The sequence below is a fragment of the Danio rerio genome, chromosome 2 (assembly GCF_052040795.2).
Source record: "Danio rerio strain M-AB ecotype USA chromosome 2, GRCz13ab, whole genome shotgun sequence".
Taxonomy (NCBI): Eukaryota; Metazoa; Chordata; class Actinopteri; order Cypriniformes; family Danionidae; genus Danio; species Danio rerio.
The window spans coordinates 45697175-45703282 of record NC_141022.1 but is presented as its reverse complement, the minus strand read 5'-3'; positions in this window follow the sequence as shown (position 1 = coordinate 45703282).

Sequence of the window (6108 nt, the reverse complement as noted above, 5' to 3'; positions counted from 1 at the left end):
TAGCACTGTCGCCTCACAGTAAGAAGGTGGCTGGTTAGATTCTCAGCTGGGCCAGCTAGCATTTCTGTAGCATGTTCTCCCCGTGTTGGCAATGGTTTCCTCCGGGTGCTCCGGTTTCCCCCACAGTCCAAAGACTTGGTGAACTTAATTGGCCATAGTGTATGAGAGTGTGTGTGAATGAGAATGTGTATAGGTGTTTCCCAGTGCTGGGTTGTGGCTGGAAGGGCATATACTGCGTAAAACGTGCTGTAATAGTTGGTGGTTCATTCTGCCGTGGCGACCCCTGATAAATAAGGGACTAAGCTGAAGAAAAATTATTGAATTAATGATTTCATGTGATGCCAAACTGAAGTCTAAATGATGCAGTTTGCAATGCAGAGTCATGCATTCATTTCTTAGCAGAAAATAATGACCATCATGCTTTTTTATGATTTAAATACTCATTCTTAAAACTAGATTTATTTGTTTTCCTTTTTGTGTTTATCCTTTTTAATTTATTAGAATCACTTTTTTTTTTTTGTTTGTTTACATCATGTGTACAGGTTAGAATAACTACCTTTTTACATAAAAATGCTTATTTTAAAAACATTCATTCATTTTCTTTTGGCTTAGTCTCTTTATTCATCAAGGGTCGCCACAGCGGAATGAACCACCAACATATCCCGCATAACTTTTATGTAGCTGATGCTCTTCCAGCCACACCCAGTACTGGGAAACACCCATACACTCTCACATTCACACTCGTACGCTACTGGCAATTTAGTTCATCCAATTCAGCGCATGTCTTTGGAGTGTGGAGGACACCGGAGAACCCGGAGGAAACCCACGTGAACACGGAGAGAACATGCAAACTCCACACAGAAATGGCAACAGACCCAGCCCGGGCTCGAACCAGCGACCTTCTTACTGTGAGGTGACAGTTTTAACCACTGAGCCACCATACTGTACCTTTCACAAAACATTTTGACATTATTTTAGTGTGATTAGAAACATTAAAGCAGATTGCGTACATAAAATTACTTTTTTAAATTTAATTTAACAAGAACACTAAAATATGATTCTCATTTTTGACCACGAAAAACTGTAAGGGTAAATATATCCTCAGTTTCTATTCAATTAAATTAAATTCTTGTTTATTTATATAGCAATTCTACAATGTAGATTGCAGCTTAACATATTCTGGTAAAGTCCAGATTTGAGACTTGAAGTTCAGTTCAGTGTGGTCCACATTTCACTGCTGAAAGTTTCTTTGCATTATTGGGTATGGGTTTGAGTAATGATATTAGATATTGTAATAGATAGTAGATATTGCTTTTATTCGATAAAGGTCACTCAAACTGAAAATTCTTTCTGTTATTAATTATTAACACCCCCCTCGTTCCAACCTTCAGAACACACATTTAAATATTTTAAAATATATAACATAGCAATTGAATTATGAGAATGGCTATATCATGATGAACAGTGCTTTATAATAACAATAATAATTCCTTACATTTTAATAGCACTTTTCTTGGCACTCAAAGCGCTTTACACATAGGGGGAATCTTTTCATCTACTTTTTCTTTTTTTTTTAATGCAAGAAGGAACATTACAAAGATATAATATGAACAAAGAGACAAAGAGGGTTACATAAATAGAATTTCAGCAAATTAAACAAGTTTAAATGATTTACACCTAGAAAGCGTTTTAAATGCAGTGTAATTGTTAGAGTCTTTTGAGTTCACATAAATTTCAAAGTCCTTTCTGAAAATAAAAAAGTAAGGGTGTTTCTTTGAAAATTTACATTTATGGATGTAAAATTTTGTTTAAAAAAGAAGCAATAAATCAATAATAAATTTACAATGAGAAGGATCTACACTCAGAGAGTAACCAAAGAATAAAATTTTTGGGGAAATACAGAAGTTTGGAAATAAGTAAAAATAAACCATAAAATAAATGGTTTAGAGTTTCATCATATTGAGTACAAAATGAGCATTATTAAATTTGTTATTAAATTTAGCTAGTTTGGTATTTATTGGGTAGCAATCTCCTCATCTACCACCAGTGCAGCATCCACCTGGATGAAGCGACAGCAGCCATTTTCCACCAGACCGCACACCACAGGATGGTTAGGAGGCCATGATGATGGACAGAGGCCAGTTGGTAAATTTGGCCAGGATGCCGGGGTTAAACCCGTATTCTTTTTCGAAAGACATTCTGGGATTTTAGGGTATATGCTGAAGCATGCTAATAGGACTTTTAATTTGCCAGTAACCTGGGTTAAGCGCTTCCGGCGAACTGTATGCAAAAGGAAAAATCTGCACGTTTTTAAGGTCTGTTTTCTTTACAAATCAGCGATCTCCACTGGCTGAGTGATATCCGATATGAAGTGGGTCTCAGATTGTACTAGAAGCACTGCATTAAATTACATTTTCCCCGCCATGACTTTATAATATGAGCATTTATTTTACCCCAGTATATTCTGCGCTATCCTGCCGATTCTAAAGGCGAGTGCGAGTAAAAGGCCATTTGTCTCGTTTTACGCTTGAACAACTAAATAAATGCTAGTTCATTTAAGTTTATTAAGTTTATTTAACTGTATGTATTTTAATTACATTACAACATGAATGCTGTAAAAGGAACTGTTTACAATAGAAAAAACTCACAATAACCGGTCACCGGAAGTTTATAAGTAAATGTGTATAAGTATATGGGAAGTATAAGTATATGGGAACAACACTAGCTCGGCATATACCCACTTATATTCATATGTCTCCATATTCTACTGCATCCCAGAATATTACACAGCACCAAAAATGTAAATATATATATATATATATATATATATATATATATATATATATATATATATATATATATATATATATATATATATATATATATAAAATATATTTTATATATTTTTGTGTACGGCAGATGGCAACTCGCCGTGACGCAGATTCCCGAGTCTGTGTTCTCCAATCAGGTGAGCCCTCTTCAGCGCTCGCCATGACAACGAGACAGCAGTGACGTGCCTTGTAGAAATTAGCATCTGCGCTCCTATAAAGCTCATGTGCTCTCTATCTCTTGGTGTTGCTGTTTGTACTTGACCAAGGTGAGTTCAATACCGACGGTACGAGTGGAGCCACGCCAATCTCACGAAGTCCGCTTCGTGAAGCTTCACTCGGGCCCGTCTGTGCTGTAGTTCCTTGTGGTTTGCGTACATAAACGTAACATCGCAAGGAATATTACGTGTTTGTTGCTCGAAATGTGCCGCCGAGCAACATCCAGTGAATACTGGCACGGCCTGGCGCCCGGTCTTTCTCGTGCACTCCCTGGGGCGAGGCGGCCTTTGAGCCCTAGGCAGGGAACAAACAACCCCCGAGGACCCTCAGGGAAACACGGGGGGCCGGTAGTGGGACCTCGCTGCGAGGGTTATGGTGGGTGGGAGTAGCGAGGCCCACTCATCGTCTATTTTAAACTATAGTTTCAAACTTTAGTTTACTATAGTTTGAAATAGACACCATGGTAACTGTTATGATTTAACTTTATGCAAAGAGCTTAGAATGACCAAGAGCAACAGCCCCGGATTCCGCTATTTTGAAGTGAAAGCGATCGGCCGTCCATTGGATCTCATTGCTGTTGCAATGGAAAGCTGCTGCTTTGTTTTTATTTAATTTATTCAAAAAGCGCGTTATTGTTTCCCAAATTGTAGAGTGTCGCCTCTTGGTAATTCTATGCTCTTTGCTCTTTGTCTGACTGTTGTAATGTTTTGCTTTGTTTTTCAGCTAAGCCGTTGAGCAAAGAAGGACTATTGAAGACAACAGTTGAAGACAACCGCGGGTTATATTCACGAGCGCGCGCGTTATAATGTTTCCAGGTTGTTTTCTGAAAGTTTGTCTTGTTTGCATGTCAAACTAAGTAAACTATACTATTTCTAAACACCTGTCTCGTGTTTTATTTGTCCTCTACAGCAATGCACTGTCATGTAAGTCTGTTGAATGCATTTGTATGCAACATGGTTTGACAATAGTCTAACAAATAAATGGTTGTTATAAATGTACCTTCATTAGTCAACATTTGGTGTAGGTAATAAAAAGTTATTCAAAGATATCATAAGACATAAGGGTTATGTTATGGTTGTTTCATAACTATATTTATTATTATTCTGTATGTTTAAAACCAGGAAATTATACTATAAATTTAACATTTCATGAACTTACTGTTATTTTAAAATTTGCTTAATAAAATGTCCTAAGACAAGAATGGGTTTTGGTTTTATGTCAACCTACAGTAGGATTTAGGTTGACTACAGCAGGTATAGGCTACACGTCATAGGCAGTTTTTTTTAATGACCCAAATCAATTAAAACGTCTTACTCAAGTACTTTTAGCATGCAAAAGTCAAATTTAAGTATGTAAAATACAGTTTCCAACAACAACCTTTTGTCTTTTGAAAAAGACCAGTGTGGTGGTGAGGAAAAAAAAGTAATATCAAGTTATATATGTTTATAAAAGAAGTTGAACAAGTTGTCATAATATTTAGTCATTAGATTATATGACCGCTAGATGGCGCTCAATTAAAAGGAGCGTTCATTTCAAAGGAGCGCTACCCTGTACTAAAATGGCGGCTCTATTGACGCATTCCTTCCAATAGACAACATCAGGGTAGGCGACATCCAATGTATATTTCTATGGGAGCTAACTAGTAGTCATATCATGTTCAACTCTTATTACTCTTTTACGCTCTTTGAGAGTCTTGGCGGGATTTCAGAATTATATTTAGGCAAATATGAAGTTGCAGTACCGTCTGTGCACCATAGTTACACATTGCAGCATTTAGCAAAGGGGGGCATTACCCCCTCAGAAAGAGTTTGTGTCCCCCAGTTTTTATAAAGGATTGTTCACTCAAACTGAAAATTATTTCTGTTATTAATTAGCCTATTAACACCCCCGTCGTTCCAACCTTTAGAACACACATTTAAATATTTTAAAATATATGACATAGCAATTGAATTATGAGAATGGTGAGATTAAAGCTAGTCCTAGTCCAGAGATCCGGTCCCCGCATCAGGTCAGGTGCACAACTCACAAGGGAGAAAAGTGTGTGACATGAGTCGAGCAGCTTAATTCATTACATGTTTTGGTTAACTAATTATTTAAACACAACTCTCTTGAGCTCTAAAAGGAAAAAACACATAAGAAATTTAGCTGAGACGCAACTGCCAGTCATTTATTAGTTCGGGAAGATGTAGCCTGATAAAATTGTTTTAATAAAAATAAATAGTTTACTGCACAGTCCAACAGTAGGCTACACTATAAATAATATTTAAATTTATTTATTAATATTATTATTAATATTATTACAATTAGGCTAAAATTGACAAAACGCAGAACCCTTTGAAAGTTTGCTTTCATTTTGCTAAAAAGCGCACTTTTACAGGTGTGTAGAAACATCCCATTATGCAGCAGCAGTCAAGGTATAACACATAATAAATGCCTTTTGCGTTTAAAGATGATCGACCTGCGAAGTCAAGTTTGCAGTGTAATAAATGGAATAGGTGTAGTGCTTAAGTGGAATTACCGCGGATCAACCGAGAAACCCTTCACATGCCCTGCAGGTAGGCAGAATGATAATCTTTTAAAAATATGTAATTTAGGCTATACTGCTATTTGCTCATGCAAAATTAAACAACATAAAATACATTGTAGATCTATTTTAAGAGGTAAAATACAACATATCGAGTTTGTTTTGACTTGTAGCTCATGCCCCTAAAATGAAAATACCCTGAAAACAAGCTATTAAAAAAGGCTTAATAAATTAAATAATTAATAAATAAAATGACGGGTAAGCCAGTAACCTAATGGTTTATGATGGTTTACAATATCACGAAAATAACACACTTATGATAACCTAAGATAAATCTTTGTTTTTACATTTAAAATGATTAAAAAAAAGTTACATAGCATATTGAGTTGCGTGTTATCCATGCCAAAATGTAACCAATTTTCACGGTAATAACATGTGAATTTTTTTTAGATATTTTTCTGGCTACACTAATGCCTTAAAATGTAACTAAGTAATTGTTTTAAATGACATTAGATTGTAACATTTAGCTTTTCCCTA